The 13,887-nt window shown below is 52.3% G+C and overlaps 1 protein-coding gene across 4 annotated transcripts in view; it reads right to left on the bottom strand.

Annotated features, from left to right (window-relative positions):
• The window catches only part of ATG7 (autophagy related 7), a 268,416-nt gene that overhangs the window by 2,021 nt on the left and 252,508 nt on the right, over positions 1–13,887 (bottom strand). The gene's annotated exons all lie outside the window — the stretch shown is intronic.

Genomic DNA, 13,887 nt, shown 5'->3' on the forward strand with positions numbered 1-13,887 from the left:
CTGAAGGCGCGAGGCCCACGTGCTGAGGCTGGGCTCCCCCGGCTCAGAGCAGGCTTGGGCCTGCCCTGCTGGGTGGAGCGGGGCGGGATGGGGGGAGGGGTGCCATTCAAGAGAGGCTGCACCTGCCACTCCCCCGGTTCCTGCGGTGTGAAGAGCCGTTAGAGGGCTCGCTGCGCACTTACTCTTCGCTCTCATTCCGTGCACACACATGCCCGTGGAGCCCTCCCCGTGCCACGTGAGGCCAGGGGCTCCCTCCACAACTCACGACAGCCCGTAAGAAACTGGCTCAGAGAGGGGCGTCAGCTAGCCCCGGGTCACACAGCAAATAAGGTGCGGGGCTGGGAGCACAGGGGAGCGGGGGTTAGGAGAATAAAGAGGGTGCCTGGACCAGATCCAGGCGGGGCGGGGGGGGGGCAGTGAGCCCCGCAGGTCAGGAGGCTCCATCCCCCTGCCGAGGCTCTGGGCATGGGGAGGGGGACATGGCCCACTCCGTTGCCCTACTGTGCGGCCTAGTGGGGAAGGGCGTCTGCCATTGGAAGGGGAGACAGCAGGCCTGAGCATGGGCGGTCCAGGCCTGCCCAGAAGGTTCAGGGGTACAAGTAAGGCACCCAAGGGATGCTGGGACTCTGCTGAAGGGGAGGTGGCATTAGGCATCCTTCTCTAGGCCCAAGATGGGGTTTCTATGAGAGGGCAGCCCATCCTCTGCCGTTGGCTGCTCTCTAGAGGGAGTCTGAATTGTGAACCCCAAGAAATTTCAGGGTCAACAAACAGTATCGTAAGACTTAACATATAGACGCTAAAAAAAAGCCAGACTCACAGAACCAGAGGCTAAACAATGGATGGCAGGGCCTGGAGGAAAGGGGAGATGGTCAGGGCACAAGCAGCACAAATTCTGAGGATGAATGCAGCCTGCGGACCACGGCCTAGAGTTCCCGTGGGCTGCAGCCTGTGGGCGTGTAGATCTGGGTCAGAGTGGTCCTGACTGCAGTCTCCAAGACCACTGTGCCTCTAGTCTAGGATGCGTCTGCAGGACCACACTGCCTGTACTCTGCAGAAAGACTCTGCCTACAGTCTGAGCACCACTGCCTACTGGCTGCAGAACCATGCTGCCTCTGATCCCAGGACCACTCTACCTATAGGCTGCAGACAGTCTATCTAGAGCCTGCAGGGCCCCTCTGCCTACAGTCTCCGAGACCAGTGTGCTTAAGAGTTTCCGCTGATGGTTCAGAGTAGGCCTGTACATTGTAGGCAGAATTGTCCTGATTGTTGTCTGCAGACCACTCTGCCTGTAATCAGAAGGGGCCCATGAATGTCCTCTTAATGAATAAAGGTGGTAAGAAATTGACAAAGATTTAAAAAATTTTAACACTCAGTGCTGGCAAGGGTGTGAATAAACACTTCCAAGAGAAGTATAAATTGGTGCCAGAGGTTTGGCAATATGTAACACAAAGCTTTAAAAATCCCTGTAGCTTAAGGAAGAGATAAATGGTCTTTTTGTAAGATGATATGCAAGTTTACTTAGAAAACCCAAGAAAATGCTTCGATGAGTACAGACAATAATGAGTATTCAGTAACATAGGAAGATACCAAATTAACGACTCAATTACAGCCTTTCTGTATACAAACAACATCCAGTTAGAAAACATAATGAAAGAGATGAGCCCAGTGAAAGAGAGAAAGGACTGGGAAGCAAGCCTAACAGAAAATTCACAACATGTCTACGGAAAAACCCCTTCAGAACAGTCCTCACAAGACCTGTGTGCAAAGTGCCCTGGGAGAAATGGGGACTTACCCTGGGTTTTTGCACAGGGCAATTCAATATCAGCAAAGACGTTCCCTTTCCTGAGTGAACATAAATTTAACACAATCCCGATTTTTTAAAAAATCAAGTATCTTTCCTGGAGCTAGACATGCTGGTTTTAAAGTTTATGTGGGGCGGGTGGGGGAATGAGGGACCCTTTGAGTATGAAAAGAACAGTGAGGAGGTTCCCCTACACTGCGTTTACACATCATCAAATCTGTAATTTAGACGTTGCGGCAGCAGAAGCACAGGCAGAGGGGCCGGGGAGCCAGAGGGCTGAGAAACAGGACAGGAGAGGACGTCCAAGACACACGGAGAACCACCATTTCAACACTGATGGCCTCAAATCGTTAGAAAGACAGGAGCTTTTAAATGATACGAGGACAACTGGAGAGTCATTTCCAGAAAGATAAGATTGATTCCATGCCTCACTGTATATCCGAATCAACTCCAAATGGAGCAGAGACTAAAAATTTTTTTTACATTTCTTGAAGGTAAAAAAAATAAACTATTCCAATACTAGATGCAAATGTGGGTGAATTTCTTTATTACCTGGGAGTAGGCAGCCTATAATCAAAGTCTATAAACAACAAAAACAGATACACTGGATTATGTAAAAACACACAGGAGGACTTCTGTATGGAAAACGTAGAGCTGAAAAGACAAATGACACACACTGGGTGGAAACATAACCTTATACCATCTCCTAACATATAAAAGCTCCAAAGAGATAAAAACCAATAAACTGATTAAAAAAAAAAAAAAAAAGGCCAAAACATGGGCAGTTTACAGAAAAAGACTTGTAAATAGCTTCGATACATAAGGAAAGATGTTCAACCTTACTTAGAGTAAAAGAAATGCTAAAGCTTTGTAGGACACAGTTTTCAGAACGTCTGTGAAAGACACCACCACGAAACTGAAAAGGCATACCACCGGCCACAGGAAAACAGCCACGCAGCACATAGAGAGGACGTGTATCCAAATATACAAAGAACTCCTCCAGCTCAATAATAGACAAAAAATCTGATTTTTTTTTAACATGGGGAAGATGCACCAGATATTTAATAGCAGAGGAAGTATCCTTAGGCTCCAGGGAAATGCAAATCTAAACCACAACGAGATGGCTGAAGGGCAAATGCTGAGACGCGCAGAGGCGTCGCCTCCCGCTGGCCAGGACAGCCACTGTGAGAACACCCCTACCGGAGAGGGCGCTGAGAAAGGGACCCCCTGGTACTGCCGGCGGCAGGGAACTGGGGCCACCAGTATGGAGCACAGTATGGAGGTTCCTTAAGAAACGGAAAGCCGATCACCATCTGGTCCAGCAGTCCCACTCCTGGGCATCTATACCGAGAAGACCGTGCTTCCCAAAGACACACCAGCCCCACCGTTCACTGCAGCACTGTGTACAGTCCCCGGACATGCACGCCACCTAAGTGTCTATCCACGGATGAATGGAGCAGGCACGAAAGGGGACTGAAACTGGGTCATCTGTAGCGGCAAGAATGAACCTAGAGTCTCACACAGAGCGAAGAGTCAGAAAGGGAAAAAAGTGTATTCATGCATACGTGTGCAATCTGCCCAGGTGGCGCACTGGTGAATAACCCACCTGCCAGTCCAGGAGATGTGGGTTTGATCCCTGGGTCCAGAAGACCCCCCCAAGAGTGCGAAGCGGCTACCCCCTCTAGTATTTCTTGCCTGGGAAATTCCATGGACAGAGGAGGCTGGCAGGCTACAGTCCATGGGGTTGCAAAGCGTCGGACATCACTGAGTGTGCACACACACACACACATACGGAATCTAGGAAAATGGTATGACTGTATTTGCAGGGCCCTGGTGGCTCAGAGGTTAAAGCGTCTGCCTCCAATGCAGGAGACCTGGGTTCGATCCCTGGGTCGGGAAGATCCCCTGGAGAAGGAAATGGCAACCCACTCCAGGATTCTTGCCAGGAGAATCCCATGGATGGAGGAGCCTGGTGGGCTACAGTCCATGGGGTCGCAAAGGGTCCTACACGACTGAGCGACTTCACTTCACTTCAAAAGAGACACAGATGTCGAGAACAGACCTGTGGGCACCATGGGAGGTGCTGGGACAGACTGAGAGGGCAGCGCTGACGCACACACGATCCTGCGTGAGACGGAGAGCTGTGGGAAGCCGCTGTGAAGCAGGGGCGCTCAGCCCGGAGCCCCAGGACGGCCTGGAGGGGTGGGAGGGAGGGCGCTTGAGAGGAAGGGGCGGTGTGTGTGCACAGAGCTGACTCTTGTACAGCAGACGCTAACACAACAATGTAAAGCAATCATAATCCCGTAAAAAACCTAAGTATAGAAACTTATGATCCAACAATCCAGCTCCTGGGCATGTCTGGAGAAAACTAATTCAAAAAGACACCCACACCCCAGTGTTCACAGCAGCATTAATTACAACAGCCAAGATGTTGTAAATATCCTCCTCCGCTGATGGAAGAATGTGTAAAGAAGATACGGTACATATATGCGATGGAATATTAGTCATAGAAAATGAAATAATGCCATCTACAGCAACGTGAATGGACCTAGAGATTGTCATAATGAGTGAAGTCAGCCAGAGAACAACGAATATCCTATGACCTATTAAAATATGTGTAATCTAAAGAAAACGGTACAGATGAACTTACTTAGAAAACAGAAGAGTCACGAGGAAGTGACTTACTTTCACAAGTAAGTAGGAAACAGACTTAGGGTTACCAGAGGGGAACAGGCGTGGAAGGATACATTCGGAGATTAGGCCGGACATACTATGTGTAAAAGATAACTAGTAAGGCCTGCTGTACAGCACAGGGAGCTCTACTCAGTACTGGGTACTCGGTGGCGCTCTGTACAGGGAAAGCGTCTAAAAGAAGAGTGGATGCATGTAGAAATGATTTACATCACTGCACCTGAAGCTAATGCGACAACGTAAATCAACTACATTCCAGTACACATCTTTTAAGAAATGAAGCAAGGAATCACGGAGAGATGGCACCCCTTGCCTCCTGGAACGGCCAAGGTGAAACCCTGCGGCTGGCAACACGGAAGGTCGGTGAGTGGGGGGGGTGGCCGGAGCTCACCCAGCGCTGCTGGTGGGACTGGAAGGGGCACAGCCGCTCCGGGGGAAGGCCACACGCACACCTCACCTGTGCCCCCAAAGGAACACAAACACAGGCTTGCAAAAGGACTGTGCCAGAAGGCTCACGGCGGGCTTGGTTTGTAACAGGCGCAGCCTACACCCAACCCATCGAGAGGCAAACAGGGACACCATACAGCGGACGCTGCCCACCATCGAAGGAACCCGTCCCCAAGGCACAGAGCGCGTGCACACATCTCAGGGTTGCTCTCCTGCGTCAAGGGGGCCTCCAGACACAAGACTGCACACTCCATAAACCCACCCACGGGAAACTCTGGAAAGGGCAAGGCTAACGTGTGGCGACAGAGAGTAGATCGTCTGCCACACTCACCAAACTACACACTTGAAATAGGTGTGTTTTACTACATGTAAACTGCACTATAATAAAAGTGATTAAAAAAAAAAAAAGCTACACAGGCCGTTTCTCATCACTCAGATTGACTCAGATTGGCAAAAGCCCCAAAGCTTGACAGTGTGAGTAGTGCGGGGAAAACTCTGCTGGCCTGTACCACTGCCAGGATGTGAGCCTTCAGACCCGCAGACGAAAATGCAGCAATATTAACGGAATGATAACCTGGAAATTAAAGTAGATGGCTACCTCTTAGGCATGGGTGGAAGGAACGCGCGGCTGCTGTGAACATATCTTTTTCACTTTAGAATCAAGTAAATGTTTTGTATATTTAAAACCAAAAAGAAAAATAACCGAAAGAACAGGCAGAAAACCGAGAGACCCGGGTTCGATCCCTGGGTCAGGAAGATCCCCTGGAGGAGGAAGCGGCAGCCCACTCCAGTATCCTCGCCTGGGAAATCCTATCGGCGGAGGAGCCAGGCGGGCTGCAGTCCACGGGGTGGCAGAGAGTCGGACACGACTGAGCCCGCACGCACATAAGACAGGCTAAGGAACAAACAGACGTTTCTGCAAAACAGACAAATGGCCGAGAAGCGCCTGAAAAGACAAGGGATCGTCTCTAGGGTTCGGGACAACACAAAGCAAAGCCTCAAGGAGATAACACTCTGCACCCATTAGGGTGGCTTTAATCAAAAAGCCAGGCAGTAGCCAGTGTCGGCGAAGGTTTGGGGAAACTGAGCGTAAGACGGTGAGGCTTCTTTGGAAAGCAGTTCAGCAGCTCATCAGATAAAGAGTTCCCAAATCACCCAGAAACTCCACTCCTGGGTGTATACCCGAGAGAAATGCAAGTCCACATCCACACTAACAGGAGCGCATAAGTGTTCATAGCACTATTCATAACAGTAAAAAAAAAAAAAAGAAAGAAACCACCCAAATGTCCACCGAGCGATCAGTGGAAAACGGGCCCCTCCCTGCAGTGGGGTATTATTTGGCCAAACACCTGCCTACCCTCCCATCTTCTTGAGAGCCTAAGGACGTTGGGGAGACCGTCCCCTTTCACACGGAGGTCCCTCAAGTGCAGAGGGACTTCTGTAACCCGCCACGGAGGCCGAACTGCTAAGGGGGAGAGTGGAGGCTCTTCCTGCTTTATCTCACCATGTCCTTACTGCTGAGTGAAATTCCTTCTACAGAAAGGGACAGAAGCGTGTGCCCGGACTCCCATCCTGTTAGGCGGGCATGCAGTGAGAAGCCCCATGGCCAACAGCACGCATAGGAAGAATGGCCAGCCCAGGGCAGAGGAAAGGCCAGGCAGGGCACCCTGGCTCCCGGGCTCCCCGCTCTGTCCCCCAACCCTGTTCAGAAAGCTGAGCCTGCATTGTTCCGGCCCCCTGGGAGAGGACTGGCTGCAGCCTGTGCTCCGGCCGGCTGGGGGGCCTGGGAGGTCTCTGACGGGGTGGGGGGTCGTCCTGTCCCCTAGCTGTCGCCCTGCAGCAGGGACAGCCCACCCAGAGGAGGTGCCGCTGCCTGCAGGCCAGTGTAGGGGTGTGTGCAGGAGGGGGCACCCAATCTGGGGAAGGGGAGCCGTCCAGCCATCAGGGCGCGCACTGGACCACACGCACCGGAGGGCTCCAGGCCTCCCTGTCCACTCTCCCGGAGACACAGATGCGTTTCAAGGGGCCGTTCGTCACGCAGTTTCAGACTTGTGTCCCATTTCTGGACCACACTTCCTAGAGCCTGCAGACTAGGGTTTTTCTTTGGTAAACACTGTAATTATCCCGTGAATGGCACAATTATATTTGTGCGTGTGTTAAAAGTGTTCATTTGTTCAATGTAAACATTTAAAATAGGTCACAGTTTTTGAAACCTAGTTTTAGCGTTTCTATTTTTTTTAAGATTAAAAATAAAAACCTGTGGCTCTCTCTGAGCAGCCCTACTCCCCACACTGCCTGGCCGGCACCCTTGGAGGCACGAGTCTTCCCATTGGGAAGATGGGGGGGTGGTTTGGGGGTGGCGAGGGGGGTCACTGGACGGCGCTTCCCCAGCAGGGGTTGAGCCAGGGTTCTGTCCACTTGAGGGGAGAAGAAAGGTCCCATCGTGGGTCCACGTAGCTCACACTAACAGCCATTCCCTCAGTCATTCCCTCATGAACGCTGACTCAGAAGCGCCTACTAGGTGGTGCTGCAGGAGACGGGAGGAGGGCCTGTCCAGGTGGCCAGGACTTCTCTCACGAGACCTGTGGAAACGGGGGGGGCTGGGGGGCCAGGGAGGGTTCCCTGTTCACTAGCCTCAGCATCCCCCATTCTCAACTCTGCATTTTAATCTGTGCCCCTGCCTGACTCCCCAGAGGACTGGGCGCTCCTGAGGGCGGGGCCCGGCCTGTGGGACCCCTGTGCTCCCAGCCCTGCTGGAGGGCCTGGCCCGATACGTAGCTTCTCAATGAACAAGATTCAGAACCGTCTGCTCCAGGAATAGAACCACTCTTCCACAGCGGAGAAAGGAGAGGGGAATGTTGGGTGTGAGCAGAACACCCAAGAGTCAAGCAGTAAAGAAAGGGCCCGTCAAGCCTCCGACACGGTCGCTAGGAATGCGAGTTGGTGTGACCGCTAAGGAGAACAGTATGGAGGTTCCTTTAAAAAAAAAAAAACCACAGATAGAGCTACCCGATGACCCTGCGATCCCACTCCTGGGCACATACCTGGGGAAAAACACGGTCCAAAAGGCTACATGCAGCCCAGGGTTCTCAGCGGCATGTTTACAGCGGCCAAGACGTGGGAGCGACCTAGAGGTCCACTGACAGAGGAACGGATAAAGAAGATGTACGCGTATACAATGAAATGCCACTCAGCCATTAAAAACAATGAAATAATGCCACCTGCAGCAACATGGATGACCTAGAGATTGTCACACTCAGTGAAGTCAGTCAGAGGAGGAGAGACATCATATGACAGCCTTTATACGTAAAATCTAAAAAGAAATTACACAAATGCATTTACCTACAAAACAGAAACACACTCACAGAGAACAAACTTATGGTTGCCGGGGGGGAGGGCTGGAGGGAAGGGATAGTTAGGGAGTTTGGGATGGACACATACACACGGCTATATTTAAAATGGATAACCGGCAAGGGCCTGCGGTACAGCACAGGGAACTCCGCTCAGTGTTAGGTGGCAGCCTGGATGGGAGGGGAGTTTGGGGAGAATGGATACGTGTATGGCTGAGTCACTCTGCTATGCACCTGGAAGTTCTTTCTTTTAGTCCCTCAGTCCACCTGCTTTGCTGGGCATCCTGGCAGGTCAAGCCCTTGGCCTCCAGGCCCCCGGACGGTGGGGCAGGGCTGTGGGCACCTCCTCTAGGTAGGCGGGCAGTGGAGCCACCTTTGAGTCCAGACCACTGACGCCTCCTCCTCCTCCCTGGGAGCCCCTGGCGGGCCCCATGCCAGGCCCTGGGGGTGCGGAGTGGTGGGCAGCTCTTGCTTGTGGACTCCCGGAGGCCTGGAAGTGGACTTAGTTCTGGCCGGAGATGAGGCTGTGTGTGAACAGCTGTGGGCGGCTAACCTGTCTGTCCGGGGGCGGATCGCGGCACACGCCCCTGGGGAGGGGAGCGGGAGGGGCCGCCGGGTAGAGGCTCAGGCAGGTCCTGGGTTCCCAGCCCGCGCTCCGGGAACACCAAGGGATAACCCTGCCCTCTCTTTCACAGTCAGCCCCGCATCTGAGTGCACAACGCGCACGCGCAGTGTCCCCGGGTGCACCCTGGAGTCGGAAGCTGAAGACCCTCCCGCCCCTCAGACAGGGGCGACTGGAGGGAATCGCCTGGGCCACTGGTGGAGCAGAGAGAGGGCCGCGGGTGCGGGCGGGAGGCCGGGGCGAGGGGGAGGGCCCCCGCAGGGGAGGCCCAGGCCCGCGTGGGACGGCCAGGGCTGCGCTGTCCCTGGCCATGCCAGCCCCTCGCCCACCTCCGTCCACCTGCCTTTCACCCTCCTTCAGGGAGATGAAATGACCCCGCAGGCCCCCTCCTCCGGGATGTGCACGCTCCCCGGGGCACCCCACCCTGGTCCCTCCCCTTCTGAAAGACACCCGCCTGCCACTCCAGACTCAGGTGCTGAACACTCTAACCTCCTCTGGGCGCCAGATGTGGGGAGGAATTAAGGCCCAACCCTCTTCCAGGGAACCCCGGCACCGAACTCAGGCTGGAGGAGGCAAGGCTAGAACTCGCAGAACTCCGGAGTGGCCGGGGCTAAACTTCTCACCAGCCTCCCCTTTTGCCTTCCCCACGGGCGCCAGATTCAGGGGCCCCGTGTGCACTGCCCCTCGGGTCCAGGAAGGAGACTAAGGTTTTACTAGAAAGAGCCTGTGGTGGCCAAGGCAGCTGGTGGGCTGCAAATAAGGACTTCCCTGCGTACGCCGGCTGGACGTGGGCAAAGGCACTGACTATGTGCATAACACAGAGAACTAATGGGAACCTGAGGGCTTCCCTGGTACCTCAGATGGCAAAGAATCCGCCCGCAATGCAGGGGATCCCGGTTCAATTCCTGGGCCGGGAAGATCCGCTGGAGAAGGGATAAGCTACCCACTCCAGTATTCTGGCCTGGAGAATTCCACAGACTCTGTAGTCCATGGGGTCGCAAAGAGTCCCCCACGACTTGAGCCGACTTTCACTTTCAGAGAGAACCTACTATACAGCCCAGGGAACTCTACTCCATGCTGTGAAAGTGAAAGGGAAGTCACTCAGTCGTGTCTGACTCTGCAACCCCCACGGACTGTAGTCTACCAGGCTCCATCCATGGGATTTTCCAGGCAAGAGTACTGGAATAGGTTGCCATTTCCTTCTCCAGGTAACCTTCCCAACCCAGGGACGAACCTTGTCTCTCACATTGCAGGCAGACACTTTATCGTCTAAGCCACCAGGGAAGCCCCATGCTATGGGGTGAGCTAAACGGGAAGGAAATCCAAAAGAGTTGGCTGCAGTGGCAGCAGGGGCGGGGCCTCTCCCTGGGGCTGAGGGACGACTCTGTCTGCCTGCAGCCCCCACAGCTGATCAAAGCCCACGGCTGGGCAAGGCAGGGCTTGAACACAAGGCGGGGCCGCAGGGCACCTCTGGGGCCTCTGTTCCCCCACCTCCACACAGGTGCTCTGGGCTCCAGGTGACAAGAGGTGATGAGAATAACCTTACACCCCAGAACCAAGGTCCAGAGAAAAGGGTCAGCACACCAGGCCAGCCCTTGCAAGTGCCGGGGTCTCCTGGCTCGTCCTCACCTCCCTGCTCCAGGCACCGAGAACACAGCTGACGTGGGACACAGACAAGGGACAGGAAGAGGCCCTGGAGGGGGGCCGGGGGCCTGTCATCTCAAAGGAGGCACGGGAGGGAAGCGGAGAGAAGAGGCTGCTGTGAGTGGTACCGAGGCTGGAGGCACAGACCTCAACGCCACCACCCGCTGACAGTCCCCCAGGCTTGCATCCACCTTCCCAGGGCTGCTCAGGTGTTGTGGCAAAGGGACGTGGGTGGGCGGGGAGAAGGTACAGCCCACAGTGGGCAGGGGGCTCAAGCCACCCCTTGGGCCAGAAAAGGGAAACTGCTGGCTGGGGCTGCTGTCCTTGTCTTTCCCCCTCACACCCCCCCCCCCCGGGGAGGAGGGCATCCAGAGAGCCTGGTCCAGCACCAGAGGAAGGATCAGGCAGGCGTTATTTAATGATACGATAAAATGATCAGAAGTGTCTGAAATGAAAGGAGAAAATAAAACCGTATGCTCAGTCTGACCCTGGGGCCTGCAGGAAAAAAAAAAAAAAAAGAGCCAGAAGCAGAAAGCAGATTGAGTGGTGAAAATCATAGGTGTGAGTTTCATTCTTGATTTGAGCATTTAAAAAAAAAAATAATACTCAGGAAGCTCAAATGGTAGAGAGTTCACCTGCAGTGTGGGAGACCTGGGTTCAATCCCTGGGTTGGGAAGATCCTGTGGAGAAAGGCACGCCTACCCACTCGACTATTCTTGCCTAGAAAATCCCCATGGACAGAGGAGCCTGGCGTGCTACGGCCCATGGGGTCAGACACGACCGAGCGACCCATACTTTCACTTTATGGTGCTGACCTGTGACCTCTGTGATCGGGGAAAAAGTGTGGTGTAAAGAGGGGGGATCCTGACACCCCCCTCCCCTGCCCGGTGTGTGGAGGTGAGAGCGTGGTTCTGGGCGCCAGGACTAGTGGCTGTTGCTCTCTTGTGCTGAGGAGTGAAGGGAGACAGTCTGGAAAAGGGGGCTCCCTCCCTCCGGGCATGTCCTTAAATGAGCACCAGCATCTAAGAGCCCTGAGGAGGGTTTATAAAGATGGGGCCCAACTGAGCGCTGTTGCGGGGGTTGGTGGCGTCCAGGGATGAGGACGGGTGAGGAGCGGCGGGCTCGGGTTCCCAACCCCTCATCTGGAAGGAGGGAGACTAAAATAGCAGGGAGTGACTAACTTCAGGGTGTGGACTCCCCGCTGCATTTGGGCAGGAGCGGGACTTATTTTGGGGACGACGTGAAGGAAGGGGGCGTGTGGGGGAAAGCAGCCAGGCCCCAGGCTTGTTTGCTTTCTTCCTGACTTCAAAGCACATTTTTCAAATTAGGTGGTAAGAACACAGGGCGATTTCTGTGGCACCAACATACTTTCTTTCAAGATATGATTTATATGTTTGACCCACATTTTAAATGAAATGATTATTGAGATAAATACCCGTGCTGGAGGCTGCAAAATGGTTTCCATTATGTAGTTCTTTTCAGGGCCTCAGAAGACTTTCTGAAGAGTGCCCCATAAAAAGGCGGGTGCTCTGGCATTTCTGTTCTCTGCCTCAGAGGGCTTTTGGGGTCAAACGCTGGAGAGGGGCAGGCAGGCGGGAGGCAAGCGTGTGAGCTCAGAGCTCCAGCGTGAAGTGAATGCAGCATCTAAACAGATGCAGGAGAAGCGAGTTGGTACCAAAAAGAGAATTTGGAAACTTTAAATCTGCAAACGCAGGTGCCCTGGGCATCGGTACACGGCCAGGTGCAACCCCTGCAGGAGTCTCCTGAGTGCTGGCCTCTGGGCAGGACCAGCAGAGGCCAGGGATGAGACAGAGGTGGAAAGAGCAGGAACCCGAGTGTAGTCCAGAGATGAGGGTGGATCACGGCCGAGAAACAGACCTCTCCCCATACACATGGGTTGAACGACCTTCACCCAAGCTGCCAAAGGAACATAATGAGGAAAGGAGCGTCTTTCCACCACACGGCGCTCAAACAGATCTCCTCATGGAGAAAAATGAACCTGAGCTTTATCCCAAATCACACAGAGAAATGAATCTGAAATGAATCATGGACATATATGTAAAAGCAAAAGGCATCTTCTTTAATCTATGAGAGACATAGATGTAGGCAAAGAATTCCTAAGATACCGAAAGTATAGACCATAAAATAAAAAGTAGACTGGATTTCATCAAAATTCAAAGCTTTTTCTCTTTTAAAGACAATGCTAAGGAAATGAAGAGGCAAGCCAAAGATACTGAGAAAACACGTGCAATGCAGACAGACAAGTGACAAAGGACCTCTGTCCAGAAACGATAAGGAACTCTTACGACTCAATCACAGGAAGATAAATTACCCAGTGGAAACGTGGTCACAAGATATGAGAGAGGTGTCACGAAAAAGACAGACAGTAATTAAATACATGAGAAGATGGTCAACATCCACCGTCATCAGAAAGCTGAAATAAAAGCCATGTACCCACCCAAATGGCCAAAATTAAAGGGAAGGCCAGCTCTCAGAGTTGAAAACAGCAGCATTCTCCCACTCTGCTGATGGAGGAGACGGCACACACCTTTGATACACAGTTCAACAGCTTCTGAAAAATTAAATATGCGCCCCACAAGACAGAACTAAATTCAGATATTAATTAAACTCCTATATACTGACAAAAACTTAAATATGAACTTATTATGATAACCCAGCTATTCCAGTTCTAGGTAATCACTCAGATGAATGGAAACACAGGTCCACACGGAGACCTGTTCGACAATCACATATTGGAGCTTTATTTTTAATAGTCTCAAACTGGAAACAAATACTCATCGACAGATAAGTGAAGAAACAATTATGATATAAAATGGGATACTCTTCAGCAATAAAAAAAAAAAAAAAGGAAAACTACTGACCCATGCAAGGAAATGGAAGAATCTCAAAAATTTACTGAACAGAAGAAGCTACACAAAAGAGTATTCAATATATGGTTCCAAAACACGACCCTAAAATTTGTATGGAACCACAAAAGGCCCCCAGATAGCCAAAGCAATCTTGAGGAAGAAGAACAGAGCTGGAACCATCACACTCCCTGATTTCAAACTACACTACGAACTACAGTCATTAAACCAGTACGGTACTGGCATCAACACAGACACAGAGGCAAGTGCAGCAGGACAGACAGCTCAGAAATAAGCCTCTGGGTTTATGGTCAGTTACTACTTGACAAAGGAGCCAAGAATACGCAATAGTGTTTTCAGTAAATGGCGTTAGGAAAACCAGTAAACCACACGCAGAAAAATGAGACTGGATCCTTATCTTGTACCACTCACAAAAAGTAACTCAAAAGGGATTAAAAACTTACA

This window comes from Oryx dammah, unplaced genomic scaffold (assembly GCF_014754425.2).
Source record: "Oryx dammah isolate SB20612 unplaced genomic scaffold, SCBI_Odam_1.1 HiC_scaffold_9, whole genome shotgun sequence".
Classification (NCBI taxonomy): Eukaryota; Metazoa; Chordata; class Mammalia; order Artiodactyla; family Bovidae; genus Oryx; species Oryx dammah.